Source organism: Antechinus flavipes, chromosome 4 (assembly GCF_016432865.1).
Source record: "Antechinus flavipes isolate AdamAnt ecotype Samford, QLD, Australia chromosome 4, AdamAnt_v2, whole genome shotgun sequence".
NCBI classification, from domain to species: domain Eukaryota; kingdom Metazoa; phylum Chordata; class Mammalia; order Dasyuromorphia; family Dasyuridae; genus Antechinus; species Antechinus flavipes.
In genome coordinates, this window is record NC_067401.1 from 434,184,275 (window position 1) to 434,202,761 (window position 18,487).

General features: G+C 35.0%; 1 pseudogene; it reads right to left on the minus strand.

Moving 5' to 3' along the window:
* Window positions 1-11,205: 11,205 nt before the first annotated feature.
* LOC127562987 (60S ribosomal protein L17-like) lies at window positions 11,206-11,884 on the minus strand (annotated as a pseudogene).
* Between the last annotated feature and the right edge of the window lie 6,603 nt (window positions 11,885-18,487).

Consider the following 18,487-nt stretch of genomic DNA (forward strand, 5'->3'; position numbering starts at 1 on the left):
AGAACAGTGCCTGGTACACAGTAGTTGCTTCATAAATGCTTGTTGGCTTAATTTAGAATTATAAGACCATAGATCAAAAATGGTTTCACAGATAATCACAGATTTAAGATAACCTTGTTTTGTTTTGTTTTTTTATATCCTCAAACTTTTCTAAAACTGTGTTATTTAATTTAAATCGCATGGCAGTGCCAGAATAGGGATACAAGGTCATGTCTCCTAATCCCACTTCTTTCCCAATGTCCATTTCCCCCACTCTTTCCCCTCCCCTCAGCTGAAGGCATGAGTTTTCAGATGGGCTCTGTTCCTTGATTGCCATTTCCCCCTGATCACAAGTCCTTTGTTTATATGCCCCACAGTAATACTAGATGGTCAGCCTCACAGGGTCCTGGTAGATAGAGTACTTCAAAAACTTTCAAAGGAGTTATCACTTAGTATAGGAAGTTTCCCAGTCACCTGCGGGCTGGAGACAATTTGCCCCCTGAAATGCTTTCCCCAAAAGCAGGGTATTCTCTCCAAAAGGCAGTGGAGCGAGAGAGAAGCTGGTGTTTGTCTTACTGCCCAAATGAGCTAGAATAAAACTGCCCTGTGGTGGATGAAATCCTGGATTGTAAACAGCCAGATGAGCTGGGAGGAAGGGAAGTGGGGTGGAGTGGACAAAAGAAGGAGGGGAGGTGGGGAGACATGGAGAAGGCTAAAGAACATTTGGTTCAGTACAAGAATTGAACCTGAAAAGAGCCTGGGAGACAAACACGATCCAGCTGCTGACTTTTCCCTCAGTTTGCCCTTCCTCCCTCTCTGCCAGTTAATAATGTGTCCTAAGGTCCTCACCCTATCCCCCTTCCTTAGCAAACATTAATAAACATTTATACAGTGTTTTATTATACTTTCATCCAGTATATAGAGTGCAAGCTACTCTACTAGGAACTAGAAAATAACAATGAAAAATAACCCAAAGCCTATGATCAAGAGACTTAAAAATCATTTCTATAGTGTTTATTATGTTCTAGGCACTGTGCTAAGCACTTTTTAAATTTACTTATTTAATCTTTATAAGAACCCTGGAAGGGAAGTGCTATTATTATTATTTTAGTTGAGGAAACTATAATAAGGAGAGGCTAAATGACTGGCCCAAATTAATAGAGCTATTAAGGATCTACCACTGAATTTGAACTCAGATCTCCCTGATTTCAGATCGAGCATCACCTACCAGTAAATGCAGTTTTGGAGGGAACATAGAAGGGTTTGCTTGCACAAGAAGTAATAGGAAAAATTGAGATAGAGGGAGAGGGAAAGGAAGAGATAGAGAGAAAGAAAGGGACAGAGACAGAGACAGAAGAAGAGAGGGAGAGAGAGAGAGAGAGAGAGAGAGAGAGAGAGAGAGAGAGAGAGAGAGAGAGAGAGAGAAAGAGAGAGAGAGAGAGAGAGAGAGAGAGAGAGACAGAGACACAGAGACAGAGACAGAGAGACAGAGACAGAATCAAAGATAGAGACAGAAGAAGAAGGGAGAGAGAGAGACACAGAAAGAGACAGAGAAAAAGACAGAATCAGAGACAGAGACAGAAGAAGGGAGGGAGAGAGAGACAGAGAGATAGAGATAGAGAGACAGAGAAACAGAGACAGACATAGAGACAAAGACAGAGAGGGAGAGAAATAAAGGGAGAAAAGGAAGAAATAAAGTTTTAAAATTAGTTTTTTTAAAATAACTTTTAAAAAATTAATCTTGTTCAGCTGCAATATAGTGTACATGAAAGGAACTTACATAAGTTGAAACTATACAGTAGCATAAATGACAACCCAAGAATGATGCGTTTTTTTTTTTTAACATGGTATCATTGAAAATAACAGAAAGTAACGAGCATGTCCAGCAATATGCAAAGAATTATAGACTCTGACTAATGCAATGACCAATCATAACTGCACCAGACTGATGATAAAATATGCCAGGTTACGTAGAAAGCAGGTACAAAAGGAGACAAACATTTTCAGAAATTGCCAGTGTCAAAATTTGTTTTGTTTGGCTATATTTACCAGTTACCGGGTAGGGGAGGGATTTTCTGATAAGGAGACATGTAAAAATTACAGATTTTAAAAAACTGAAAAAAGATTTGTTAATGAAAACATTTAAAAATTCATAGAAGAGAACAGAAAGAAATTTAGATAGGTGAAGCAGCTAAGCAGGGTAGTATTGGTTTTGACAAATTAATTTTTTTTTGAGTTTACAAAGTGATTTTTAAAAATTAATATTTTTGATTTTACATCACTTACCTTTCCTTTCTCTTTCCCCATCCTGAAAAGCCACCACTTATAGCAATGAAAAAAAAAAAAAAAACAAGAGGAAATTGTCAATATGTAGAAAAAAGTTAATTGATATGCTTTGTTTATACACCAATGTTTTCCCACCTTCGAAAAGCAGCAAAGATAGATATCTTCTCAAATCTCTACTTTTGGGCCAAACTTTATCATAATAATTTTTTAACATACAGTTTTTATTGTTTTGTTACTGTTTTTCTTACATTACAATAGTCATTGTATATAATGTTTTCCTGGCTTTGTTTCACTTTGCCTCTCTACTAATATCTCTTTCTGTTTCCCTATATTAATCATATTCATCACATTCCATTACATTCATGTGCCACATTTCATTTATTCATTCCCCAATCAACAAGCTTTTATTTTGTTTTCAGGAGTTTTTTTTTCTTCTTTAACTATCAGGTTAAATTTTTTAAAAATAATTTTTATTGATTTTTGTATCATATTATCCCCAGTATCCTTCAAAGCAAGCCATCTAATATAATGAATAGTGTTTTTTTTAAAAAAGGAGGAAAGATTAAAAGAATGGAGGAAACAGCATAATTGACAATGCATTAAAAAAATAAAATGTCTAATATGTATAACGGTATATGTGATGTACAATTCTTGTGGACTTCCCACCTCTGCAAAGAGATGAAATGATAGTATCTTCTCAGATCATTTCTTTCAAGCTATGTATGTTCTTTAAAATTTGTAACAATCCTTTTTTATTTTTTGGTGGTGATTCTTCCTTCATTTACATTGTTGGAGTTGTGAATTTTTTTTCTTGACTGCTTATCTTTCCTTGATTCTCTGAATTCAGCATGCTTATATCATTTCTTACAGCACAGCAATAGCCCTTTCACTTATGTACCACAATTGGTTTAGTCATGCTCCTTTCAATAAGCATCTATATTGTTTTCAATTCTTTGCTCTCAGAAAAAAAGCTGCTATAAATATGCTGGTGATCATGGGGACTTTCTTCTTATCAATGGTCTTCTTGGATTATAAACTTAGTAACAGAATATCTGGGTTAAAGAGTGTGGACATTTTAGGCATTATAGTTTCATAATTCCAAATTGCTTTCCAAAATGGTATATTGGTTCACAGATCCAGTACATTAGTATGTCTACCTACTCATAATCCCTCCAATATTGTCTATTCCCATCTTTTATCATCTTTTCCAATTTACAAATGAAGTAAAATCTCAGGATTATTTTGATTCATATTTGTCTTATTATTAGTGATTTGAAGTACCTTTCATGTAGTTAGGAAAACTTTACAATTGTTCTTTTGAAAACTACTAATATCATTTGACAATTGGAAAATGATACACACCTATGCATATATATGTATGTGTGTGTCTGTATAACTATATATATACTATATGTATATGTATATATATATCAAATATTCATATATCTTGATATCAAAATCTTCCTTTTTTATCCTAAATGTATTAATTCTGTATGTAAAGAAACCCTTCAATTTCAAGTAATCAGAATTATCTATTTTGTTTTTGTTGTCACTATCTCTTATTTGGTTAAGAATATATCTCCTACTCATAGCTATGAAAGGTATGTGATGTTTCTCTTCTAATTTATGAAAATATTATTTTTAATATTAATTTCAGATATTTATATAGAATGCATTACAGAATGTGGTATAAGATGTTGATCTAAGCTTAATTTCTGTCAGACTACTTTCTAGTTTTCCTACTAGTTATTTAATCAAAATGGAAAATCTTTCCTAAGTAAAATATGTTTTCTATTTCTATTATCAAACACTGAGTACCAAGTTGAATTTAATGCTTGGAGGAAGAAAAGCTTCTATGAGAGGCACTCATGGTTACAATCTTTATACTTTTTATATGGAGATTAAAGCTCAACCCAAGTGTTATCTTCTACAAGAATGATTTCCTAAGTCCTCTAGTTGTTAATACTTTTTAAACTACCTTCTATATATTTTGTATTTATATTCTATTCACTGATTTATGACTATGATATTTTCAACATTGAGGTTTTTTTTAAAATATTTTTTATTTCTTTTTCTTTATATCCCTAGAACCTAATACAACTCCTAGTTAGTAATTGCTTAATTAGCTTTTGTTGATTAATTTTTAAAAATAATTTTATTTGATTTTTTTGTTCTTTGTTGCCTAAATATCCCCTGATTTCTCCATCACCCTTCTGAGAGAGTCATCCCATATAAAAAAATTAATAAAATAAAAAGAGGAAGAAAAGAAAAAAATTACACAACCTTAAGAAAATTCTTATTCAATACTAGTAGGCCTCCCTCTTTGCATCAGTTCATGTTGAGTCTTTCAGTGCTTCTCTGTATTAATCTTATTCATCATTTATTAAAACACAGTAATATTCAATTACATTCATTAACTGCATTTGTTTTGACATTTTCAAATGAAGGACATGTGCCTTTTTTTTTCAGTGTTTTACTATCACAAAAAATGCTGCTATAAATATTTTAGTATATTTGGGCATTTAATATATGTGGTGGTTTTTTTTCAATGACATCCTTGGGCTATATGCCTAACAGCAGTCTCTGGACTAAAGAATATGAGCATTTTTAGCCTCTTCATTAATATTTAATTCCAAATTTATTTCCAAAATATGTGTACCAATTCACAGCTCTACCAACTTTACTTTAATCTTTCCACAACAATTCCAACATTGACTATTCTCACCTTCATCAGTTTTTTGGTTGATTTGTTGGTTTTTGACATTTGTCTGGTTTCTATAATTAAGGAAGGGCATTCAATAATTCGATATGACATACTGAAAGGAACCAATATGGTGATGGTCATGATAAAATCATACGATCATTGATTAAAGGAAATACCTTTGAAAGAAAAGTTTGAAAGAGCCTATGATAGCTGTTCTTGTCTTAGACTCTGTTTTGCTATAAAGGGCAATTAAATTTAATATTTATTAAGTAATTATATATCTTCCTCTCAAGAAGTGTACAATCTAATGGAGAGAGGAGAGGAAGTGCATGTGTAAAATAAGTTACTATATAATATGGGCAGGTCAGTAACTTTGTAGAATCCATAAACTTCTCTCTGCTCTGCTAAGACTATGTCATATGAAATTCAGTGTCTAGGTATCTTTTCTCAACACTGTGCTGGATGTATTATTTGTTATCTCTCAGATGACCAAGAGAATGACCAATGAGGAGAAAGGAAGGAATATAAAACTCCCATCTAAACTCAGGTCCAAAAATAGTGTTTCTTTGAAGAACCAGAAGTCTGTCTAATTCTTTCAATTGATCCCAACACATTTCTTTTGTAGTGTTACCTGATTTAATCCAATTGTTAGAAGCACATCCCTTCTCCCAAAATGGGTGATTATTTGTTTGCATTCAGTTCATACTAGTGGCTGATGAGTTGATCAATTCAATAGAAGTACGCAGGATTTGTGCATGTCTAGTTTATAACTTTGATTGATTGGTAAAGAGGTAGTTAGCGGTTAAAGTACTCCCTCAAATGCTTACTTTCTGTGTGACTATGGGCAAGTCACTTAACTTCTCTCTGCCTCAGTTTGCTCACTTGCAAAATGTGGATAGAAATAGTACCTACCTCCCCAAGCTATTGGGAGGATAAAATAAAATAATTGTAAAGTGCTTTGCAAATCTTAATGCATTATGTAAAAGCTACTTATAATGATTATGATTGATTCTGAAGTTCAAAGAGGTATTCTTATCTGGTATAGTTACCATGGTAGTTACAGTAATTGGAGTTGAGTTTATGGAACATAAACTTGTCAACAAGTAATCTTTATCTCCATTATTCCCTTGACCCCAACAATTTAACCCTGTCAAAATGGTTAGTCTGGCAGGATTCGTTTTTACTTCTTTTTTTTTAGAGGAAAATAATCCATCCTTTTGTTAGTACAATCTAGAATTTTTAAAGTCAAGTTTACCAAACATGAGTTGGCAGTGTTAATTCTCCTCCCTTTTTTGAATCAGATATTTGCCTCTCTCCAAAGAATCTCTCTATGATAATGTGGCAATAAATGCTTAGTAATGTGTATAGATGAGTGGTTAATGAACTTGCTTAACATCATAATGATAATAAAAAGTAGAGGCAGAATTTGAACCTGCATCCTCTAAATAAAGAATCCAGTGATCTTTCCATCAGTTCATTTTGCCTTTCTAGTCAGCCTCACATAGCCTCAGTTCTTCACCTATAAAATAAAATAATAATAATTATATAGTTTATCTTACAGAATTGTTGGAAGGAGAAAACAAAATTAAAAGCATTATTGCTATATCTATTAGAATATTTAATACTTTTAATACCAGCTATTCAGGTGCTTAACATTTACAAAATTCTTTCCTCATTAGAAAGATGATGTTAAAATTCAGAGTTCATGTTTTTGTTCTAAAGTTCAGAGAAATGTACTGTTTTTAATCATTATGTTAGGCTTTATCTTTGTAAAATATCTGTATTCTAGAAATATCAACAGGAGGAAAAATGGGCAGTTGTTTTTGCTTTGTTTTTTTCAGAGTAGGATTGGTTATTGGTACAAGAAGTCTTAGCATTACACTAGTCAGAACATGAGATAAAGAGAACAATGACTGGAATATTAGCAGGAAGTAAGTGAACCTATTTTAGAAATGCTATAAAATAAAAAATAGCTCTAAGGAGTCCATTTTTAACAAGAGTTAATAGGCAGAGAGGAAAAAGGAAACTGATAAGAATCCAAATACTGGCAGTGATGATTTTTGACATAGAAGCAGAAGAGATAAAGCTTCTAAGTAATTCCATTTTAACCCACTGATGTTTTGACCACAAGGAAACGTGTCAGAATATTCATAAAGTAGATGGATAGTGCTACAAGGAGGAGTGAATAGAGGACAAAAGATCAGAAGGATTGAGGGAAGGGAGAAACTAATTGAAAAGTATAATAGTTTTGCTCAGTCTCTGACTTGTCTATTATACCAGCCAGGTTTTTTGTTTTTTGTTTTTGTTTTTTTGCGGGGGGGAGGGGGGAGGATGCAAAATCTGAAATAGGTAGTGAGAATATTTGAAAGAGCTCTAGATTTGGAGTTTGAGGTCCTGGGTTTAGACCACAGAATTTTAGAGTTGGAAGAAATCGCAATAGCTGTTTAGGCCAGTCTATACCTGGAAAGAAATCCTTATAGAGCATACCAAACAAGAAGTCTTTCGATCTCTATTAAAAGATCTATTTTGAGGGGAAATCAACTACTACCACACAAGATGACTTGTTCCACTAAGGATATCTCTAATCATTTCGGTTTTTCCCCAGCACTAAGCCTAACTTTTCTACTTAACAATTTCTACCTATTTCTCTTAATTCTGTCATCTGAGAAAATAGAAGAAATCAAATCTCTTTGATATGGAAGTCTTTTTGATAGTTGATGGTTGCCATCATGTGTTCCCTGAGTCTTGTCTCCATTCCAGGTTTTTTCAATAGATCTTCATGTGAAATCAACTCAAAACCATTTTGGTTGCCTTCCTTTGGGTGCTCTTTAAATTACCCTTGGCTTTTCTAAAGTGTAACATCCACCACCTAACACAATACTCCAAATGAAATTAAGAAGAGAGAATACACTAGGACCTTCACCTCCTTATTATGCTTTCCTTAAAATTACATTAACTTTCCTGACTGTTACATATCCATTGACCTTTCCAAGCTGATCTAGGAGTCTAAGGATGAGATTGTTACATTTATATTTACATCTCTTTTAAATTTTATCTTATTAAATTCAACCCAATACTTTATAGTGTTGAGATGTCTTTTGATCTTTGTTAGCTATCCCTCCCCCCTTTTTTTTGACATCAGCAAATGTGGCAAGTATGCCCTTTAAGCCTTTATTCAAGTCATCTATCAAATGTTAAATAGCCCATTGCCAAACAGAACCTCCTAGGGCATGCTGGAAGAGATCTCTTGTCAAGTTCGTAGTAAAGCTTTAATGCATATTCTAAGCCCAATTATTCAACCATTTTGGATAAATAGAATTGTCCTTTAATTGACCCTACATTACTTCATCTTTTCCACAGGGAAAATAAGAAAAATTCTATTCAACACTTTTCTAAAATCTAAATAAATAATCATTCCATTGATCTACCAGTTTAATAAACTTTCAGTGGGGGATGGAGAAGAGAAATAAATTGAATTGTTGTCAATATGATTGATTCCTGATGAAATTTTATTTGCCATGTATAATTACTTCTTTCTTTCCTTTTGTGGTAATTTAGTCATGTCCAACTCTATGTCCAACCCCATTTAAGGTTTTGCTGGCAAAATTTCTGAAGTGAATGTCATTCCTCTTCCAGTTCATTTTACAGGTGAAAAAACTGAGGCAAACAGGATTAAATGATATGTCCAGGGCCACCCAACTAGTAAGTTTTTGAGGGAAAATTTTGAGTCAGGAAAATGAGACTTCCTGACTCCATGACTGGGACTCTATCCACTGTACCACTTTGCTGCCTTACTTCTTTTTCTAGGTATTTACAAACCATCTTCATAATGACCTGTTTAAACTTAGTGATCCACAGCTTGAAGATTCTAGCTTCTCCAAGTATCACCTATTTTTGACAATCAGGACATTTGTTCTCTTCCAATACTAGAGTGCCTTTCCCTTTCTCCATTATCTTTCAGAAATCATCGATGGTGACTCAGCAATGACATCCACTGGCTTCTTTGACCTTCCTCTCTCCCAGTAGAACTTATCAAAGTAAAATAACCAAACCTTTTTTGTCTTCGTTGTTGTTGTTTTCCTGAGCTTTCTTCACTAGCCCCAACTCCTGATGAGTTTTAACACTCTTTACATCATGTTATACTTCTTTAGTCATATTCTGCTACGTCTTTTGCTTTCATCTTCTGAACACGTCATTTTTATTTCTAAGCTTATTGGTAAATCCCTTGTGTATCCATATGGGTTCCAGCAGAAAACTTTCTGTTTCATTTATATCCCAACATCATATTCAGAACAGTTGGTGAGTCCTCTGTGCATGCATGTGGGTTCCAGTACAAAACTTTCTATTTCTTTTATATCCCAACATCATATTCAGAATAGCATTTCCCCTTTATGGATCCACCTCCTTTTTAAAGCTAAAACAGTTATAAAAGCAAGTCAAGAATACATTAATTCATCTTCTTTTGCTACAGCAAATCTTTAAGCAGATATATGGATAAATAAAGTCCCCCATCAATATTGTATAATGCATCTGATGTCCCAGGCTTGGGATCTGTTTCCTGAACTCCTAATCTATTTTTTCTTGGTAGTCTGTATATAATATACACTGATGACATAAATTCTTCTATTTCTCCATCTACTGAACTTTACCCAAATACTCCTCCCCATGCTTATCCTTGAAATGCCTCACATGAATATACCTCTCAATGATATAATACTATCTGCCTCCCTTGTCAGCCAGCAAACATTTATTAGGCACTTGATACATATCAGACACTGTGATAGAGACATAAATGCAAAAAAGAAAATATCCTACCCTCAAGGAGCGTATAATCTAATAGGGGAAGATACACAAAAATAAGCTGAAAAGGGGAGAGAAAAGTATCCATCATGAGGGTATAATGGAATCCAGTCCAAAGGAGTGTAGCTGGCTAGGAAATGAAGAAATAACTGATCTGGGAGCCCTTTTTAAATGGAGGTTTGGGAGGAGTTCTTTAATCTGTCTTTGAGCCCTCCAATCAGAAAGACAGAAGATTAGTGAAATCTTGCAGTATAGTGAAATTTCCATGGGACATGATAGGGTCTAGTTGAAAAAAGTGCAACCAAGTGGGAAATACCATCTTTCCCCCTATATATACTCTGTCTTTTGATTAACATTTAATCATACAGCGTCATATTCCAGTTACACATTTCATCCCAACAAGTTTAGGATGTTCTTAAAATCAAATTTACCTTATAATCAGGTGCACTGGCATGTTGTCATCTGAGATCCAAGACCTTTGTTTAGCATTGCTCTCTTATGAATTCTTCAGTGTTTCTAGTTCTTCTGCTTAATCTTTATGTGATTTCGGATGAATCATTTAATTTTATTACATCCCATTTTATTAATTTGGAAAATTAAGTGGAAGGAGAGAAATTTATTAAACACCTACTATGTTCCAGAGACGGTGCTAAGCCCTTTACAAATATAATCTAATTTGATCCTCACAACAACCCTTTGAAATAGATGCTATTATTACTCCAATTTTACAGCTAGAGGTAGCTAAGGGGTAAATGACTTGCCCAGATTCACACAACTAGTAAATATGAGGCCACATTTGAACACATGATTCCAGGCCCAGAGATCTTTTTATTGCCCCACTGCCTCACTGAGATTGCACCAGATAAGGTCTGGGGCAAAATATAAGTAATATGACCTTATTGATTTGTTTGGGGAGCGATTGGAGTGGAAGAACTAGAATCTATTTACTCATGGTTTCTGTAAGAATTTGCTTAAAGGGCCTTTTTGGGCATCTTAATTGGTTTTTATGATTGGCTAAAGGGATGTGCTCTACTACGAATGTATCCAGGTATCTACTTCACGCTAGGCAAGTTTTAGTCTTCAACATCATCCCCAAACAATTCTTCTCTATGTCTTTTTAATCCTGGTTGCTGAGTGGATGTGAATCTATTTTTCCTATCTCCTAAACTATCCACTACATTTCTCTCCCTTCCTCCCTCTCTCTGTCTCTCTCTGTCTCTATCTTTCTGTCTGTCTCTCTTACTGTCTTTTTATGTGTCTCTTTCTCTCTGTGTGTCTCTCTCTGTTTCTCTCTGTATCTGTCTGTTTCTCTCTCTCTCTCTCTCTCTCTCTCTCTCTCTCTCTCTCTCTCTCTCTCTCTCTCTCTCTCTCTCTCCCCTTCTGTTGCTCTCTCTCTTTCTGTCCCTCTTTCTCTCTCTTTCTCTGTCTGTGTGTGTCTCTCTTTTGGGGGAGGGGAGCAAAGTAAAAAAGGAAAGGAAAAGAAACTTCAAAAGGAAACAAATACTTTAAAATACTTATTTTAACAAATGTCATTTCACTTCTATTTGCACTCATGTCATTTACTCTCTGCCATTAGCTTCTGTTTCTTCAGTTTCTTTTGGGATATCTTTTTTTCTTTTGAGCAACCTTCTCTTTGAGTTTGGGAACAATTTGTTCCTTTTCAATAAGTAGCATCTCAATAAAGCAAGGATAACTTATGTATGGGTTGATTTGACCATGAGCTCTATTAAGTGTGCTGTTGCATTTTGGGAGGCTTGATAACCTGGATATGCTCCAGGAAAAGAGAATTCATATGCAGACCCTTCAGTTCTGCATTACTCTCTGCATTTTAAAGCATATCCAGCAAGGACTCAGCCCTCTTTGGGGACCAACAACACTATCTCCCATTCCATTGCTTATCTGGGCACACCTGCCAAATCCATCATTATATCAATTGGAGGGGATACATTATTTTCTCATTGTGACATCTTTCAAATATTTGGCAGCTTTTTGGATACACATGCCCTTTATAGCTTGAGCTATTTCACAGTTGTTCTTGGAGTGTTCTCAGAGATGTGGACCCCTTGATTTTCATGATTTTGTAGGGTTCTTTGGATCAAGAGAGTATGTCACCATTTTAAATCAATCATACTTCTCTCTTGAGTGCAGACATCAGAGACAGGGCAACAGCTATAAAATGGCAGACCAAAAAATCCACAAAGTCTCAAAACTTACATAGCTATAATTTTTGAGATTTACAAAGTACTTTCCTTTTAACAACATTGGAAAAAATGTCAGTGTAAGTATGATTGTACCATTCTGTAGTTGAGAAAACTGAGACTTAAAGAAATTAATCAACTTGACCAAGATTAGACAGCTGTTAGATTTGGATTCAAATCTTCTTACTCTAGATCCAGCCCTTTAAAAAAAATGACAGAATACTAAACTGGGAAAACATTTTATAGTCAAAGGTTCTGATAAAGGCCTTATTTCCAAAATACATAGGGAATTGACTCATACATCAATCAAGCCATTCTCCAAATGATAAATGGTCAAAGGATATAAACAGATAATTTTCAAATGATGAAATTGAAACTATTTCTACTCATATGAAAAGATGTTCCAAATCAGTATTGATCAAAGAAATGTTAATTAAGACAACTCTGAGATACCACTACACACCTGTCAGATTGGCTAAAATGACAGAAAAAGATAATGACAAATGTTGGAGGGGATGTGGGAAAACTGGGACATTGAGGCATTGTTGGTAGAGTTGTGAACGAATCCAACCATTCTGGAGAGCAATTTGGAACTATGCTCAAAAAGTTATCAAACTGTGCATACCCTTTGATCCAGCAGTGTTTCTACTGGGTTTATATCCCAAAGAGATCTTAAAGAAGGGAAAGAGACCTGTATGTGCCAAAATATTTGTGGCAGCCCTCTTTGGAGTGGCAAGAAAATGGAAACTGAGTGGATGCCCATCAGATGGAGAATGGTTGGGTAAATTGTGATATATGAATGTTATGACATGTTATTGTTCTGTAAGAAATGACCAGCAGGATGAATACAGAAATGCCTGGAGAGACTTACATGAACTGATGCTGAGTGAAATGAGCAGAACCAGGAGATCATTATACACTTCAACAACAATATTATATGAGGATCAATTCTGAAGGACATGGTTCTCTTGATCAATGAGAGGATCCAAATCAGTTCCAATTGATCAGTAATGAACAGAACCAGCTACACCCAGTGAAAGAATACTGGGAAATGAGTGGACCACAACATAGCATTTACACTCTTTCTATTATTGTTTGCTTGCATTTTTGTGTTTCTTCCCAAGTTATTTCTACCTTCTTTTTAAATCCTTTGTGTGTGTGTGTGTGTGTGTGTGTGTGTGTGTGTGTGTGTGTGTGTAACAAGACAACTGTATAAATATGTGTGCATATATAGAGCAATTTGGAACTATGCTCAAAAAGTTATCAAACTGTGCATACCCTTTGATCCAGCAGTGTTTCTACTGGGTTTATATCCCAAAGAGATCTTAAAGAAGGGAAAGAGACCTGTATGTGCCAAAATGTTTGTGGCAGCCCTCTTTGGAGTGGCATGCTACTTTAACATATTTAACATGTATGGGACTACCTACCATCTAGGGGATGAGGTGGGGGAAAAGAGAGGAAAAATTGGAACATAAGTTTCTGCAAGGGTCAATGTTGAAAAATGACCCATGCATATCTTTTGTCAATAAAGAGCTATAATAAAAAATAAGAATAAGAATTTAAAAAGATAGATTGCTTCCTGCAGTTCATTGAAATCTCAGAAGAGAATCTAGATAATCCAATGTCACATCCTTTTCACCCAGAAAAGTCATCTTAAATCAGTAGAATGGAAATGCCTTGAGGGATGGCATTTTATTTATTATATCCTCAGTGCCTAGCACAGTGCTATTCAATAGGTACTTAATAAATACTTATTCACCTGTTGGAAATTATGCAATCACTGATGATGGTGAGTTTATCAGGAAGAAATAGTGAGTGCAGGGTGAACAACCTAAATTCAAATCTGGCCTCTGACCCTTAATAGTTGTATCATCCTGGGCTGATCACTTAACATGTGTTTACTTAATTTTTTTTAATTGGTAAAGTGTGACTAATGATAGAACTTACTTCCCAGAATTGTTATAAGAATAAAACCAGATTATATTTGTAAAATTCTTCATAATTCTGTATCATATAAATATTAGGTATTATTATTATCAGAAAATATAGATGAAAAGGAAAAGAATGTAGACTAAGAGCATTGAAAATCATTTTAAAAGATGCAGAAGGATGTCAATAAAAGCAAGGAGGTAGGAAGAAAAAACTGAAAAGGAAAAGTTTAAAGAAAATCAACAAAAATGGAATTCAGTTTGAACCATTCCCCCCATTTCAAGATAAGTTGTGTTCATAATATATGCTGTTCAATCTCATCTTGACTGGCATGGAGAATGGATCCCTTCATAAACCCCCACATCCCATCCCCAAGAAATAAAAATTGAATTTTATGCTTTTTTTTCCTTGCCATTTTTGGTCAGTTTGATGACTCAGAAGCTGCTATACTGTAGTGAATAAAGAGCAGGCCTTGAAACAAAGAAGACCTGAATTCAAGTACAACTTCTGACATACATAGCCTAATGTTACACAATTTAAATCGGTTGCTCTCTCAATATTCTAAGTCATGATCTAAGATCATAATTTCCAAAGAAAGTAACCTCGTAAATTGATAGAGGGAATTTCCCTTTCTTGGAGTTCTCAGGTATAGTTCCTATTCTTTCATAGTTGTAGGTTTTGTTTGCTTTTGTTTTTCATAGTTTCTCTTGCTATTGATCTTGATTGTCCCAACTGAATTCAGCTATGGTTGTTTTTAAATTCAATTCCATGAAATCTCCTACAATTACTTTGATTGGTATAATATTAAATCAACATGATTACCTCTTAAAGTTGTTTTCATTTGCATTCTTCTGATTATTAGAGAATCTGGACAGCTTTTTAAGGGATTTTACAATTGCAATTGTAATTCCTCCTTCAAAACAATTGCCTTTTCATGTACTCAGGCCTTTTTCCATGCTGGATTGAGTAATGCTCACAGAATCTCAGGATTTTAAGAGAGCACAGATGGCCTTGTAATCCAGCCCATACTTGAACTAAAATGACTTCTGCACCATCACTGACAAGTGGTCATTCAACTTCTAGTCAAAGACTTCACATAGATAGGGGCTGCTATTAAAAATTCCTAACTATATTTTATAGATTCTGAATGTCAGTTTTTTTAATCAGGCTTATTTATTGAAAATACTTCTTCCTTCCATTTCTTTTTTTTTTCATTTTCTTTGAGAGACTGTATGTTTTGTCAAGACAAATCATTTAATTAATTCTTTCTGTACACAAAGCCATTGATTCTGTCTCTGATTATTTTATTTGTTCAATAAAATTTTAATCTCCTTTTTACAATAGATTCATTTTTCTTAAACTCTTTAAAACATTTTTAGATTTAGATTCTTTATCCAATTGGAAGTTATTATAGAATACAAACTCATTTTTCACCCTACAGCTAGCTATTCATTATGCCCGGTTTTTATTGAACAATGATTTCTCCCCCACCCAAGGAATTCACTAATCTTTTACCCATATTACATTCTTTTTATGGGTTCTCAATTTTGTTCTACTGATCCATTTTTCTAATTTTTTTTACCAGTGACAGAATTTATAATTACTACTTCATAAACACATTTTGAAATCTGGTAGGTTGAGACTCTTTCAATCACAAATTCAACAATAAAAGAGCCAAGAATTCCTCTTGGTTTTTTTCTTGCCCATCTGTTTTCCTATGTGAATTGATTATGGTTTTATCTAATTCTATAATATAGAAGTTTAAATGACATTTAACTATGTATGAAATTAGAAAGTGTGGGTAGATGAGACCAAGTACCCAAAGAAGAAATCCATTTTGAAGAAACTCAGAACCCAATTTCAAGAAATAGTGAAAAATGTAAAATGAACAAACTCACAAGTGGTATCACTGGAGCTTTGCATTCTGCTCAACTCATTCATATGAACTATTGGATTTAAAGCAATGTATTTTGTATGATATGCATACATTATTTAGCTTAAGCCCTTTTAGCTGGGAACCTCAAAGATCATCTGAATTCAGTTTATACCAAACATAACAGACAAGGAAGATACATTCTGATATTTGATCAAGACCTAAATAATCAGGAAAAGAAAAGGACAAAAACTGTACAAATTTCAGAAATTAGGTGAACTCCTTTCCCTCTGCCAATCTTTCCCTATTTCTCCCATCCTCTTTCCCCAGAACCAGGGAGGGATCATTTCCAGTGGAAGTATACTTGCTTCAAGCCTGCAATGGCTAGGATCAAGGATAGATGTGGCTCTGCTTTGGACAACTCTTTTTCTTGCTGAAGAGCTATAGACATGTGAGTAAGTATTATATATATATGTATTGTCAAAGACTAGACTCTGCCCTGAAAAAATAAGTACCAAAAGTCCAGTCTGAAGAGACCAAGAGCCTTTCAAAATTGGGTCACTAGTTTTGACTTCTGTTTTTCTGATGTCCAGGGTAGGAAAATTGACTGTTGACCATTTTGATTCTTTTGCATCTAGGATGTAGAAGAAAAAAGAGAGACAAAATGACAACATAGGATTTACTGGTCAGGATTAACATTCTTTAAGTGTCTGATGCATAAAAGTCTCTGTGCTGGGCACTGTACAGCAAAGACATAAATGAAAGAGTCCTTGACCTCAAGGAGCTTGTGTTCCTGGTGGGGGGAGCAGTGACATACAGAGCAAGGCAAATGCCAGATCATTTGAATAGAAGTCACATCAGAAGAAAAGACTCTTTTTAGAAGCAGTACCTGAACTGAATGTTGAGGAGAAGTAGGTATTCTGAAAATTTGAGGTAAAAAGGAGGGCTTTCCAAAAGTGACCCTACTGTTTCTTTTCATAAGTCCCAGTGGGTGAGCAAAGCCAAATAGATGCCTGTGGTAATAAAAGTAACAAAGCAAGTCAGGGTGGAGGATTTCAAAAAATGCTGTGTCTGAATGTGAAGAGAGAAAGACAAGATGGTACCCTGCTGATGTGACCTTCCCCTCACTATTTTGTTGGGATTCAACAGCCATGTAGCCTACTCCCATAGTGGGAAAACTCCACAAAATCGTGTACAGTTAAAGGAGAGAAATGAAATGGCACTCCCCCCTTATGAAAGCAAGAAAATAGGAAAGCTGGAGTTGAAGAAGCTTAAATCAAATGACCTAAGAGCAAAGCCAAATTGCTGTCTTCCTGTTTTCTTTGGGCCCCCTTGGTGGAGATGATGGAACAAGCTGAAAAATGTGAATTGAAAAAATCAAGAGTACAAACCCTATCTTATTTCACTTGGGAACAATTGAGAAGTAAGCGTTACCCTCCTTGTGTCTTGATTGGCTGAGACTTAGAGCTGAGGCTTGGTAAAGGCTATTAAGGAGTCCCCTGAATTTGTCTTTTTGAATTACCATATTTTCTAGAAATACTGGATCCAGAACATGAAGGAGACCCTGAATGTGTCAAGAACAAAGCTTCCCCTACGTTGACATAATCTGTTGCTGCATCACAAACTGGACTCTGTGTGAGCTTGGGAGTCAAGACAGGCTGCAGTCTGTGCCAGGTGGGATATTAATATTTATGCACCTAGGATCCTTCTACCTTCATATTCTAATAGTTCCCAAAGAAAAAGGAGACTTTTGCCATCATACTGTTTCTTCCTTTTTTCCCACCTTTGCTGCACCAGTCCCCCAGTCATTTTATGGTCCTTCCTAGCACCCCTTCCTCTCTTTTCCCTGCTATTTCAAAAATGGAAATCTCTGTAAAGACTTCCACATGAATGTTCATTTCTCTTATAAAAAACTAGCTTTTCTATAAGTCTCATGATGTTGTGATTTTCTGTTGACATTTGGTGAAAGTGGTGGGCTATTAGAAAAAAAGGGACTCACACTGGCCAGAGGGTTCAGATGCAGGATTCAGTGGGACTATGTCCTAACCCACCCCATTTATTAGATCTCTGATTAGGGGAATTTCACTTCTCTAATCATATTTCAGAATCCCCTCTCTTTGGTTTGAGTTCTTCATTACAAGAGAAAGCAGGTTGTCACTGATGAAGAAGTCAAAGGTAAAACCTTACCTGGTTAAGGATATACCAGTTTAGGTGGACTTGAAAATCCAATTTAATAAGTAGCATAGGTATTTGGATAATGGTTATCCTAGCCAAGACAAGATTGGGCTTAGTTATCCCTTGTGGGAAGATTCAGCCAAAGAGGACTTTGGGAGGAGACCTCTAATAGGTTATCCAACCTTGGGAGTGGTCAAGGCTGGGTTTTTGACCCTGTTTCCAGAATTCAGATCTCAGTGATGTAGTTAAAAAGATCATATCAAATGTAAGGACCCTAGTTCTAGATGGCCAATTGTCTGGCATAAATAAAGAAGATAAGACATATAAATATATATGTGAATTGGACATACAAAAGGTTAAGGGGATTTTCACTGCTGCTGTCATCATTTTTTATTTCAGTCTCTGTGTGTGTTCCCCCAGATACAAACATGTTCAAAGATGACTTTGTTTCCCCTAAGGAGTTGGCATGGACCCAGTTTTATACTGCATGACCTTGAAATCTGCAAGTATTTATGTGATTGGCAAAGACGTGCATTTTAACTT